The following is a 14846-nucleotide window of genomic DNA, read 5'->3' as shown; positions in this document are numbered from 1 at the left end:
ATGTATATATATATGTATATATATGTATATATATGTATATATATGTATATATATGTATATATACATATATATATATACGACATATATACGTATATATGTATATATATATGTATATATACGTATATATATATATACATATATATATATGTATGTGTGCCATGACTCTCCTTGGGGGTATCATAGGTGCCCACATCTCCCCTCTCTCTCTCAATGCTTGCACGAGGATGCTAAGCTAACAAAGGGAAATCAGCCATTCTGTTCTCCTGTGTCATGTTGAAATTCCTACGTCCAAGTCCCGCTTCGTACTTCATTTGATTTCAGCTTTCTGCAATCAGTGACCCTGGGGGTGAGGATTCGCCAGTACACTTTTTTTAAATCATTATTTTGGTGACACCCAAACGTGTATCACATTTAACAAGCGGTTACTTATGATATCTCAAATAATTGGATATCGATGTCCATTCAATTTAATTAACTAAGAAGTTGAAATTGCCAAACAAATCTTTTCAGGTGGATCTTTTAGATAATATCCAAAGTGATTTGTTTCTACAAATGAGACAAATTCAACTTTTCCAAATTGACCTAGATCAACAATGTTGTCAGGTTATTTAAAGTTTAATTCCCAAATTGCTTATACAGGTTTGATTTATAATTAACATTGATTAATCAGTCAAATTTGCTTTTGCAAAGCTCATTCAGGGCTATCAATGTGAAGGAAGTCCCACCTTTGCAGCAATCCCATGTCACTTTGGCCTGTTCGTTGTGTTCCTGCACCCAACCCACACAAAGTGTTAGAGCACAAGGGTAACAAAGGGTTAAAGGACGATCAAAATGAGACCAATATTCTCTAGAAGTTCCACCTCGAGAAGAAGTAAAGCGAGAAATGTTGATAAAAAGGTCAAAGATAAGTCACAAGGACTAGATGGGGAATTGCCGGACACCAGGTCCGCAGGAATTAACACCCTTAGCAAAGAAGTTAAAAATCTAATTTCCCCGCTCTCACTCGAGAGCCTTTTCAGGAACCCACTCGATCAAGAAACAAGCCCACAGACTTTGCCTATAGACTCTAATACAAAAGTTGCGAGAAGAAAAGTCAAAAGCTTCACTAAAGCCAAGCCCACTCAAAATCCGAAAAGTCGATCTGCCTTCACCTTGAACAGAAATGGCACATCACATTGTTGCAAACGACCACTCCACTTTGCGGGGAAAATGTCCACTAAACGTAACTCTAAATGGCCATATCTGGAAACAGTCCTGGTGGACTGCTTAACTTGTCATGCGCTAATTGATTTGGGCGCGACAATATAGCTCATCTCTCAGACATTGTTCAATGGTCTCAAAAGGGCTTTGAAGCAAACTAAACGTTGGTTAAAAGTGGAACGATGCAACACTACACTTCGAGGTTTCACTCAGACTACTTAGTCTCTCACATTGAGAGTCATGCTGAAACTACTCTTCCAGGACGTATCACTTGATGGATCGGTAACTCCCACTGACAGATTGGAAAACAAACCATGTATGGTCACAGTGCCTTCTCCACTGACCACACTGTCTCCTCCTAATGCTAGCTGCAACGCAGTCAGATACCCATGAGGGGTATCTGTCGAAAGCACCCCTTGGGAAAAAGAAGTTTCGAAACCTCTTGTTGCAGAATCCGATCCAAGGAGATATTAAGATATCTCGACACATTCCATCAGCAAACCTGATTGACCATTATTTTCATGATTTCGAGCCAGCAGTCTCTGTGAATTATCAACTTCCCTCCTCTTTGATGTCTTGCAATACTGTATATATTTTGTTTATGCTTTCATTCTTTTTTGTTTCAGTTCCTTTGACACTTAGGATATGATAGAGCCATAAACAGTCTGCATACAACCATCACTTAGTGCCACAACATCGCTCATTTGGGAATGCATTTAATTATATATTTTGTGAGTGTGTGTGCGTTGATAACATCTGCCTAAGTTACTGCCATATCTTCCAGTCTGGACGACCAGACAACGGGTCCGGAACGCCGACCCCAACCAGGACATCCCCTGGCCATTCCTGTGGTACTTTGCAGCTTCCAGAAAACCTACCAAAGTAAACCACCAGAGGGGGACCGCAACGATGATCACCAACTGGACATCCACTGCCCATACTTGTGGTTGACTGCTCCGCTTTCAGAGAGCAGACCAAAGTCAACTACCAGAGGCGGACCGCAACGATGATCCACAACCTGGACATCACAGTGGAAATGTTTATGTTGGTTGGCAACTTGCAGTATAATCACAAGATTCAACCACCAGGGGGGGACTGTCATGTCTGTCCTTGGGGGAGTATCATAGGTGCCCACCCCTCTCTCTCTCTCTCTCTCTCTCTCTCTCTCTCTCTCTCTCTCTCTCTCTCTCTCTCTCTCTCTCTCTCTCTCTCTCTCTCTCTCTCTCGCTCCACAGTTTTATGACTTAACGACAGGTCATAAATTCCTGGAAGGGATCCTCTCCCGCTTTAGACATGCAGCATTGAGGGAGAGAGAACAAAGAGCTTCTCTTGTCAAAACTCCTTATCCCCAAAATTGGAGAATTAAACAATATTTATATTTTTGAGAATGTGGAACGGTCCGTGGTTATTTAAAGAACAATCCTGTCGAAGTTGTTTCATTTTGTGACATCAGGAAGGACAGTAGCACAGAATAACTGTATCTTTGGAAGTGTATATTTCTCAGTTATTAGTTTTCTACCTGAATGTTGTGTAAAATATATGAAACTATTTGTGAGAAGATGTAATGATATGTTAGCCTTCTAAACAAGCTACATGTTTAGTTATAAAGTTGTAAATAGTCAGTGGCCACAGAGTCAGTGGCCACAACCGCCCCTTCTTCCACAGAGTATGAAACGCACTCCTGACTAAATTCACATCACAGAAAAAACATTGTAGACCACCACAAGTCTGGTTCATCATTGGGAGCATTGGGAGCAAATCCAAACACCTGATAGTGCAACGTTCATCTGTACAAACAATAGTATGCAAGTATAAACACCATGGGACCAAGCAGCCGTCATACTGCCCTGGAAGGAGACACGTTCTGTCTCCTAGAGATGAACGTACTTTGGTGCGAAAAGTGCAAATCAGTCCCAGAACAACAGCAAAGGACCTTGTGAAGATGCTGGAGGAAATGGGTACAAAAGTATCTATATCCACAGTGAAAAGAGTCCTGTATCGACATAACCTGAAAGGCTGCTCAGCAAGGGAGAAGCCACTGCTGCTAAACCGCCATAAAAAAAGCCAGACTATGGATCACAACTGCACATGGGGACAAAGATCATACTTTTTGGAGAAATGTCCTCTGGTCTGATGAAACAAAAATAGAACTGTTTGGCCAGAATGACCATCGTTATGTTTGGAGGAAAAAGGGGGAGGCTTGCAAGCCGAAGAACACCATCCCAACTGTGAAGCACGGCGGTGGCAGCATCATGTTGTGGGGGTGCTTTGCTGTTGTGGCACCTCCAACTTCTGAGCCACTGGAATTATGATACAGTGAATTATAAGTGAAATAATCTGTCTGTAAACAGTTGTTGGAAAAAGTACTTGTGTAATGCACAAAGAAATGTCCTAACCGACTTGCCAAAACTATAGTTTGTTAACAAGAAATTTGTGGAGTGGTTGAAAAACGAGTCTTAATGACTCCAACCTAAGTGTATGTAAACTTCCGACTTCAACTGTATCTATTAGCACTTCACTTTGCCAAGCAGTGAGCCTGCACGGGGTGAGATGTAAAATTTGTGTTTCTTTGTGCAATTTCCAGCTATGAAACAAAACAGCAGAAATACTTTGAAAACAGCTACTGCAGAATTTTCTTACTTGACTTTTGACCATTTTTATTTGCAAATGTGAATGTAATTGATGTTCTTTCCCACCAATACCTACATCAACCTACATTTGTTGGATGGCGGGTGTTCATTTTATTCCCTGAATGCCCAGCCTACTCCACTAGATCTTCTCACCAATGCTGCACATCTCTGGTCTCGCCTGATTTGAGTCGCCCCAGCCAGAAGGCACCAGCTATCTCTGCTAGACCATCTCGCCACTCCCAAGTGGCTGCCTACAGCGACAACAAGGCCAAGCCAGAAGCAATCCCTTTTCACCGGGGACATCCCAAAGCCATACTTTTTTCATTCTACACCGGGTCCCTTGGCGGAGAGGGCCCCACTAGCACGTTCACCACCCACCAACAACAAACACCAGACTGCCGACGATGATGTTACGCCCCCATAATCCCATTCGCTGTGACATTACTTACCGGTCTCAAGATGGCAGAGCGCCTGCTCCCCCAGCTCCGGCTACTGGCCCATTGATGTAGGTTCATGTCCTGCCACTTCCTGCTCCCCCTGCTGGCCAGGAGCTCGCCGACAACACATTTGTGTCTATGTTTTCCCCATCCCTGCTCCCTTTCCATGTTATCTTCTCTGTCATCCATGTTCTCATCCCTGTGCCTGCAGACCGACCACAAACAAATAGTCCCTCCCCCAATTATCCCATATATCAATCTTCTTTCTAATATAATGGGTACAACAGCACCCTCCCCCCTTCATCTCCTGCCTCATCACAGCTATGGATTGCTGCTCTCTGCTCCAAAGCCCTCTATTTCCCACTGCCGGAAGGCCACTCTCTCCCTCTTTTTATCTGAACACAAGTACTCTTCCCATATCCCCTGTCTCCCTCCTGGACACAGTCTTCTGGCGGTGCTCCCTCTGCTGGCCCGGAGGTCCTTTCCTGCTGCCTCATCCAGCTCTTCTCCCCTGCTGGCCCCAAGGTCCGTTCGTGTTGCCTCTTCAACCACTGTCCCACTTGCTGGCCTGGTTGTAACAGGCATCTTGTCCTCGTGCCCGCAAGCCACAATTCCATCCCTCTTCACCCCCATCACCTGTGCTCCACCGACAGATCTTACAGGACTCAGCCGCAAGAGCCTTCGACCTGGCCACGTGAGTCTTCGCTCTAGCCTTCGACCCGGCCTCATCAGACTTCGACCCGCCTTCGACACAGTCTCGTCCACCTCCCAACTTCTTCCTCATTATTCACTGAAGCCTATTGACCCAGTTCACATAAAATGAGCGACGACGTGTCTCTCCATTCCACCACCACCATCCCTCAGCCTTCGGACGGCCTCATACCGGCAGTACGGATTTTTGGGGTACGGATTTTTTCTTCAGCAACAATACCTCCCAGATCCCTACCTACCTCCACCACATGAGCACCGGTCTACTGTACCGTCTCCCAGCAATCTTATACCTTGGCCTGGTTCACAAGCAACCTAAATGTTCTACATACTGAACATCCACATTATTGATCAAAAGTCCATGCCACCTTTCTCCACCCAGCGAAATACAACTCAAGTCACCTTCAAGGAACCATCTAGCCTATATGGTCTATCTGTTCAAACTCACCAGCTGAAGAAGAATGGGTTCCCCGGTCAATCGAAGTGTGTCTCAAGGTTTCTTCCTTACAGTGAGTTTTTCTTGTCATGCTGTCTCTCCAGAATTCCTCCTTCAAGTCCTGTTCCTCACAAGCTTTCTTCCTTCCAGGTAGTTTTCCTTGGTCATACTGACTCTAGGTTCTCCCTGCCGCATATAGTTCCTCACAAGGTTTCTCCCTTCTAGGGAGTTTTCCTTGCCCATGCAAGCTACCCTGAATGCCCCCCTTCAAGCACAGTTCCTCACAAGGTTTCTTCCTTCCAGGGAGTTTTCCATGGTCATACTGACTCCACGTTCTCCCCTGTCACATTTAGTTCTTTAATAAGTTTCCCCCTTCTAGGGAGTTTTTCTTGCCAGGTCAAGCTATCTGGCATCACCCTCATTGAGTCTAGTTACTTAAAAGTTTCTTCCTTCCAGGGAGTTTCCTTGCGAATTCTGGTTTTCTATCTCTACAGAATCGCTTCCTACCAAACTTCAACTGATACTGACTTATCACCACTTCCAACTCATTCGATTCTGCCCGTCACACTGACTTTTTTGACATCATCATCCAATCTCAAGACTCCCTTATCTTCACCTTCAAATGAATCAAGAGCAGCTCGCCAAATCCACCCGGTCTTTCTGTATCGCATCCCATCCTTCATCAGCCTTTACGAACCTCTAACTACCTCATCAACCTCCAGCTATCACATAATGCAGCCCCTCTTCATCACAGAAACTGGTCACGTAACCTACTGCCAATGGTTCCATCTTCATCTTCACCACACCCTCACCAAATCCGCCAATAGCTGTCTGATCACTCAGCTAATCTCCCAGGCCGCTGGTCCTGCCAGGCTTACCGCAGCTACATCTGATCAAACCCACAAGATCTCCTTCAAGCCCACACTACCCTCTGTTCTGGAATTATCATCCGATAGTCCTGACTATTTGGGGTCTGCACTGTACAATCAGTTGCCTCAAATAGGACTCCTTCACCAAACACCCAGAGTCATTCTCCACCTGATCCTGTCACTCCACCATGACCTGAATCACTGTGCCACTCCAACATCAAGAGCAGCCCTCTCCTTCAGAACTTCAGACAATCACATCCCTCCACCAATGAGCACCCACTCTTTGTTGTCCTACTAACAACCATGTCCTCCACCAAGAGCACCACGCTTTTCATAAACTACACCACTCCACCAAGAGCGCCTGCTCTTCATCGTCCTATGGACAACCACACCCTTCTACCAAGAACTTCCACTCTTCATAGTCTTACGGACGATCACACCCCCCCACCAAGAGCACCCGCTCTTCATCATCCTTCGGACAACCGCACCCCTTCACCTAGTGAACTGACAGTTCAGTGTGTATTACCTGGTAAAATAAGGCTATTATAAAAATGTAATAAGAAATCTACATCTTGACTACTACTACTGTGTCCATATGGCCTATTCCTATACTATATTCAAATGCCAGTAAGCAGGGAAAAGTTTGGCACAACAACACAATTTATGTCAGTAGAAAACTACTGTAACTAACCAGCAAACTACTGCACCTAGCCAGCAAGCTAGCTAGCAAAGCTATTGGAATGCAAACGGGTTAATAAAAACATTCATATAACTCTAACATAACACATTTATTTTCTTCTAAATATTAGTTAGCTGGCTAGCATTTATAAGGCCAGCAAATAATGTCTCACATGCTAGGTATGTATGTCTTCCAACTTACGAAAAGGTGCCTCTCGCTTCCAAATCAAAGTTTTTCGAGAGGCTCGTGGGTGGAATGTTGATGATGTTGCCCACTGTATGCGCTTTCAGTACCTTGATTGATCCATTCAATATATTTTCAATTGGCGCTGATGAAAACGCAATCTAAAGTGCATTATATTGGCTTGAAAAGGTGGTGAATGCATATTCAATAGGAGTGTGTGCATTTATTTAGTTATTGAGCTTGTTTTATGTGATTTCATGGGGCTACAGATGACAAACAATGTATTTCCCTTCCATTTGGGACATTTATTATACTGAACAACAACATTTGCCTTGAAGTAGCTTAGTTTATAAAAGTCTGCGCTCTCTCTTCAGCCAGTAATGACATCATTCATGAGGCAAGAGGGAGGCAGCCCAGATTCAATTTTGCTGAGGCAATAGATAATCTTTGGGAGAGATGTGAGAGAGAGACTGATTAAGTGAATGAATAAAGTTTAGGTGGAAATCAGCTTTGAAGTCAGCATATATATACCAGATTTTAGCTAGCATTGGTAGGCATTTTTGACAAACTTTGCTTGTGATGGAAAATTGCCATCTGTTTAAAGTAAATTTGAAGACATAATGACAGCAAAATTTAATCCTACTAATTATTTAGCTGTGTTTCAAGGTAGAGAAATACATGGCCTCAGAGATTTGTGAGCAGTCCATCGCAGTCTCCATGATCAACCATGACAGTAAAATGATTAATGTGGCAGACATGCGACTGATCACCAAAGCACACATGCAGAAATGGTGTAGGTTTGATCTGCTCATTGGTGGGAGCCCAAACAATGACCTGTCCATTGTGAATCCATTGCGGAAGGGATTGTTTCAAGGGACGGGACAGCTGTTTGTTTTGTACTATCGGCTGCTTCACATCATGAAGCCCAAGGAGGAGGACCTACGGCTGTTCATCTGGCTCTTTGAGAACTCATAGTTCACGAAGAACCATGTTAAAGCCGACTTCTGCCGCTTCTTAGAGTGTAACCCAGTTGTGGTGGATGCAGTGAAAGTGAGCCAATAGAGCATGCTACTTCTTGGGGAACATCCTTTAGATCAATAGGCCCATCAAAAAGGATTGCAACCTTCAGGATTCCATAGGGATTAGAAGAGTAGCTAAATTCGCCAATGTTCGGACTGTCAACACAAACCAAAACTCAGTCAAGCAGAGCTCCTTGTCTCAGAGAAAGGCTTGGATGACAATTTGTGGATTGCAGAATTAGATAAGATTTTACATTTACCAAAACACTACACGGACGTGAAGAACATGAATCTCCAGCAAAGGCAGAAAGGGCTAGGGAAATCCTGTGTTTCACCACCTCTTTGCTTCTATTTATCCTACAAACAGCTTTCCCCCTTCCCTTCCCAGCCACCAAGAAGTTTAGCAACAGCCACAGAGATGTGGGAGGGGTCAATGGGAGCTGCTCTGTGTTGTAGCCCTATTGAGTCACACAATAGTGTGAATCTCTATAGCAAAAATAGTCAACATAGGAAGAAATAAAGACAACATTGGTTTTATTTCAATTAAATGATGACAATGCCAAGTGAGATGTTGATAATGTGGTTGCCCATCCTAAAAAAAAAATGGTTTGGAGTGTGCAGGTCACCACATCGCTGGAAGCAGGAGTGAGTCCCGTTGTCGTCCATACATGTATAGTTCTTGCTCCTCTCTCTCTCTCTCTCTCTCTCTCTCTCTCTCTCTCTCTCTCTCTCTCTCTCTCTCTCTCTCTCTCTCTCTATATATATATATATATATGTATGTATATATATATATATATATATATATATGTATGTATATATATATATATATATATATATATATATATATGTATATATGTATATATATATATATATATATATATATGTGTGTATATATATATATATATATATGTGTATATATATATATATATATATATATATATATATATATATATATATATATATATATATATATATATGTGTGTATATATATATATATATATATATATATGTATGTGTGTGTGTGTGTGTGTGTAGAGTATATCACAAAAGTGAGTACACCCCTCACATTTTTGTAAATATTTGAGTATATCTTTTCATGTGACAACACTGAAGAAATGACACTTTGCTACAATGTAAAGTAGTGAGTGTACAGCTTGTATAAAGTAGTGAGTGTACAGCTTGTATAAAGTAGTGAGTGTACAGCTTGTATAAAGTAGTGAGTGTACAGCTTGTATAAAGTAGTGAGTGTACAGCTTGTATAAAGTTGTCATGTTTGTCATTTATTATCATGTCTTGTCCCTGTGCTCCCCATTCTATTCGTTTCCCTCTGCTGGTCTTATTTGGTTCTTTCCCTCTTTCTATCCCTCTCTCTCCCCCTCCCTCTCTCACTCTCTCGCTCTCTCTTCTCTCTATCGTTCCGTTCCTGCTCCCAGCTGTTCCTATTCCCCTAATCATCATTTAGTCTTCCCACACCTGTTCCCGATCCTTTCCCCTGATTAGAGTCCCTATTTCTTCCTTTGTGTTCCGTTCCTGTCCTGTCGGTTCCTTGTTTAGAATTCACCGTGCTGTGATTGTGTATCGCCCTGTCCTGTCGTGTTTTTGCCTTCATCAGATGCTGCGTGTGAGCAGGTGTCTCTGTCAGCTACGGCCTGCGCCTACCCGAAGCGACCTGCAGTCTGTGGCCGCTTCTCCTGTTATTCCCTCTACAGACTAGAGGATTTCGGTTATTCCCTGTTTGGACATTTCCTGTTAAGGATTCAGGATTTGTCGTTTTCTGTTTGGACTTGAATAAACTCTGTTTCTGTTAAGTCGCTTTTGGGTCCTCTTTCACCTGCATGACAGAAGGAACCGACCAAGGAATGGACCCAGCGACTTCAGACGCTCGTTACACTGCCGTCGAGATCCAAGGAGCCATGCTCGGCAGACACGAGCAGGAATTGTCTGCTGCTCGCCATGCCGTGGAGAACCTGGCCGCTCAGGTTTCCGACCTCTCTGGACAGTTCCAGAGTCTACGTCTCGTGCCACCTGTTACTTCCTGGCCTGCCGAGCCTCCAGAACCTAGGGTTAATAACCCACCTTGCTACTCCGGGCAGCCCACTGAGTGCCGCTCCTTTCTCACGCAGTGTGAGATTGTGTTCTCTCTCCAACCCAACACATACTCTAGAGAGAGAGCTCGGGTTGCTTACGTCATTTCACTCCTTACTGGCCGGGCTCGAGAATGGGGCACAGCTATCTGGGAGGCAAGGGCTGATTGCTCTAACAAGTTCCAGAACTTTAAAGAGGAGATGATTCGGGTTTTTGACCGTTCAGTTTTTGGTGGGGAGGCTTCTAGGGCCCTGGCTTCCTTATGCCAAGGTGAACGGTCCATAACGGATTATTCTATTGAGTTTCGCACTCTTGCTGCCTCTAGTGAGTGGAACGAGCCGGCGCTGCTCGCTCGTTTTCTGGAGGGACTCCACGCAGTGGTTAAGGATGAGATTCTCTCCCGGGAGGTTCCTTCAGATGTGGACTCTTTGATTGCTCTCGCCATCCGCATAGAACGACGGGTAGATCTTCGTCACCGGGCTCGTGGAAGAGAGCTCGCATCAACGGTGTTTCCCTGCTCCGCATCGCAACCATCTCCCTCCTCTGGTTTTGAGACTGAGCCCATGCAGCTGGGAGGGATTCGCATCTCGACTAAGGAGAGGGAACGGAGGATCACCAACCGCCTGTGCCTCTATTGCGGAGTTGCTGGACATTTTGTTAATTCATGTCCAGTAAAGCCAGAGCTCATCTGTAAGCGGAGGGCTACAGGTGAGCGCAACTACTCAAGTCTCTCCATCAAAATCCTGTACTACTTTGTCGGTCCATCTACGCTGGACCGGTTCGGGTGCTACATGTAGTGCCTTGATAGACTCTGGGGCTGAGGGTTGTTTCATGGACGAAGCATGGGTTCGAAACATGACATTCCTTTCAGAGAGTTAGAGAAGCCTACGCCCATGTTCGCCTTAGATGGTAGTCATCTTCCCAGTATCAGATTTGACACACTACCTTTAACCCTCACAGTATCTGGTAACCACAGTGAGACTATTTCTTTTTTGATTTTCCGTTCACCGTTTACACCTGTTGTTTTGGGTCATCCCTGGCTAGTATGTCATAATCCTTCTATTAATTGGTCTAGTAATTCTATCCTATCCTGGAACGTTTCTTGTCATGTGAAGTGTTTAATGTCTGCCATCCCTCCCGTTTCTTCTGTCCCTACTTCTCAGGAGGAACCTGGCGATTTGACAGGAGTGCCGGAGGAATATCATGATCTGCGCACGGTCTTCAGTCGGTCCGAGAGCCAACTCCCTTCCTCCTCACCGGTCGTTATGATTGTAGTATTGATCTCCTTCCGGGGACCACTCCTCCTCGAGGTAGACTATACTCTCTGTCGGCTCCCGAACGTAAGGCTCTCGAGGATTATTTGTCTGTGTCTCTTGACGCCGGTACCATAGTGCCTTCTTCCTCTCCGGCCGGGCGGGGTTCTTTTTTGTTAAGAAGAAGGACGGTACTCTGCGCCCCTGCGTGGATTATCGAGGGCTGAATGACATAACGGTTAAGAATCGTTATCCGCTTCCCCTTATGTCATCAGCCTTCGAGATTCTGCAGGGAGCCAGGTGCTTTACTAAGTTGGACCTTCGTAACGCTTACCATCTCGTGCGCATCAGAGAGGGGGACGAGTGGAAAACGGCGTTTAACACTCCGTTAGGGCATTTTGAGTACCGGGTTCTGCCGTTCGGTCGCCAATGCGCCAGCTGTTTTTCAGGCATTAGTTAATGATGTTCTGAGAGACATGCTGAACATCTTTGTTTTTGTCTATCTTGACGATATCCTGATTTTTTCTCCGTCACTCGAGATTCATGTTCAGCACGTTCGACGTGTTCTACAGCGCCTTTTAGAGAATTGTCTCTACGTAAAGGCTGAGAAGTGCTCTTTTCATGTCTCCTCCGTTACTTTTCTCGGTTCCGTTATTTCCGCTGAAGGCATTCAGATGGATTCCGCTAAGGTCCAAGCTGTCAGTGATTGGCCCGTTCCAAGGTCACGTGTCGAGTTGCAGCGCTTTTTAGGTTTCGCTAATTTCTATCGGCGTTTCATTCGTAATTTCGGTCAAGTTGCTGCCCCTCTCACAGCTCTTACTTCTGTCAAGACGTGTTTTAAGTGGTCCGGTTCCGCCCAGGGAGCTTTTGATCTTCTAAAAGAACGTTTTACGTCCGCTCCTATCCTCGTTACTCCTGACGTCACTAGACAATTCATTGTCGAGGTTGACGCTTCAGAGGTAGGCGTGGGAGCCATTCTATCCCAGCGCTTCCAGTCTGACGATAAGGTTCATCCTTGCGCTTATTTTTCTCATCGCCTGTCGCCATCTGAGCGCAACTATGATGTGGGTAACCGTGAACTGCTCGCCATCCGCTTAGCCCTAGGCGAATGGCGACAGTGGTTGGAGGGGGGCGACCGTTCCTTTTGTCGTTTGGACAGACCATAAGAACCTTGAGTACATCCGTTCTGCCAAACGACTTAATGCCCGTCAAGCTCGTTGGGCGTTGTTTTTCGCTCGTTTCGAGTTTGTGATTTCTTACCGTCCGGGTAGCAAGAACACCAAGCCTGATGCCTTATCCCGTCTGTTTAGTTCTTCTGTGGCTTCTACTGATCCCGAGGGGATTCTTCCTTATGGGCGTGTTGTCGGGTTAACAGTCTGGGGAATTGAAAGACAGGTTAAGCAAGCACTCACGCACACTGCGTCGCCGCGCGCTTGTCCTAGTAACCTCCTTTTCGTTCCTGTTTCCACTCGTCTGGCTGTTCTTCGGTGGGCTCACTCTGCCAAGTTAGCTGGTCATCCCGGTGTTCGAGGCACTCTTGCGTCTATTCGCCAGCGCTTCTGGTGGCCGACTCAAGAGCGTGACACGCGCCGTTTCGTGGCTGCTTGTTCGGACTGCGCGCAGACTAAGTCGGGTAACTCTCCTCCTGCCGGTCGTCTCAGACCGCTCCCCATTCCTTCTCGACCATGGTCTCACATCGCCTTAGACTTCATTACCGGTCTGCCTTTGTCTGCGGGGAAGACTGTGATTCTTACGGTTGTCGATAGGTTCTCTAAGGCGGCACATTTCATTCCCCTCGCTAAACTTCCTTCCGCTAAGGAGACGGCACAAATCATTATTGAGAATATATTCAGAATTCATGGCCTCCCGTTAGACGCCGTTTCAGACAGAGGCCCGCAATTCACGTCACAGTTTTGGAGGGAGTTCTGTCGTTTGATTGGTGCGTCCGTCAGTCTCTCTTCCGGGTTTCATCCCCAGTCTAACGGTCAAGCAGAGAGGGCCAATCAGACGATTGGTCGCATACTACGCAGCCTTTCTTTCAGAAACCCTGCGTCTTGGGCAGAACAGCTCCCCTGGGCAGAATACGCTCACAATTCGCTTCCTTCGTCTGCTACCGGGTTATCTCCGTTTCAGAGTAGTCTGGGTTACCAGCCTCCTCTGTTCTCATCCCAGCTTGCCGAGTCAGCGTTCCCTCCGCTCAGCGTTTGTCCAACGTTGTGGCGCACCTGGAGGAGGGTGAGGTCTGCACTTTGCCGTTACAGGGCACAGACGGTGAGAGCCGCCAATAAACGCAGGATTAAGAGTCCAAGGTATTGTTGCGACCAGAGAGTGTGGCTTTCCACTCGCAACCTTCCTCTTACGACAGCTTCTCGTAAGTTGACTCCGCGGTTCATTGGTCCGTTCCGTGTCTCCCAGGTCGTCAATCCTGTCGCTGTGCGACTGCTTCTTCCGCGACATCTTCGTCGCGTCCATCCTGTCTTCCATGTCTCCTGTGTTAAGCCCTTTCTTCGCACCCCGTTCGTCTTCCCTCCCCCCCCCGTCCTTGTCGAGCGCACCTATTTACAAGGTACATAAGATCATGGACATGCGTTCTCGGGGACGGGGTCACCAATACTTAGTGGATTGGGAGGGTTACGGTCCTGAGGAGAGGAGTTGGGTTCCGTCTCGGGACGTGCTGGACCGTTCACTCATCGATGATTTCCTCCGTTGCCGCCAGGATTCCTCCTCGAGTGCGCCAGGAGGCGCTCGGTGAGTGGGGTACTGTCATGTTTGTCATTTATTATCATGTCTTGTCCCTGTGCTCCCCATTCTATTCGTTTCCCTCTGCTGGTCTTATTTGGTTCTTTCCCTCTTTCTATCCCTCTCTCTCCCCCTCCCTCTCTCACTCTCTCGCTCTCTCTTCTCTCTATCGTTCCGTTCCTGCTCCCAGCTGTTCCTATTCCCCTAATCATCATTTAGTCTTCCCACACCTGTTCCCGATCCTTTCCCCTGATTAGAGTCCCTATTTCTTCCTTTGTGTTCCGTTCCTGTCCTGTCGGTTCCTTGTTTAGAATTCACCGTGCTGTGATTGTGTATCGCCCTGTCCTGTCGTGTTTTTGCCTTCATCAGATGCTGCGTGTGAGCAGGTGTCTCTGTCAGCTACGGCCTGCGCCTACCCGCCGACCTGCAGTCTGTGGCCGCTTCTCCTGTTATTCCCCTCTACAGACTAGAGGATTTCGGTTATTCCCTGTTTGGACATTTCCTGTTAAGGATTCAGGATTTGTCGTTTTCTGTTTGGACTTGAATAAACTCTGTTTCTGTTAAGTCGCTTTTGGGTCCTCTTTCACCTGCATGACAAAAGTAGTGAG

At 45.9% G+C, this 14846-nt stretch overlaps 1 pseudogene; it reads left to right on the top strand.

Annotated features, from left to right (window-relative positions):
• Positions 1-5086: 5086 nt before the first annotated feature.
• LOC124029957 lies at positions 5087-8487 on the top strand (annotated as a pseudogene).
• Positions 8488-14846: the final 6359 nt, after the last annotated feature.

This window comes from Oncorhynchus gorbuscha, unplaced genomic scaffold, assembly GCF_021184085.1.
Source record: "Oncorhynchus gorbuscha isolate QuinsamMale2020 ecotype Even-year unplaced genomic scaffold, OgorEven_v1.0 Un_scaffold_8399, whole genome shotgun sequence".
NCBI lineage: Eukaryota > Metazoa > Chordata > Actinopteri > Salmoniformes > Salmonidae > Oncorhynchus > Oncorhynchus gorbuscha.
This window is presented reverse-complemented; position numbering and strand designations above follow the sequence as displayed.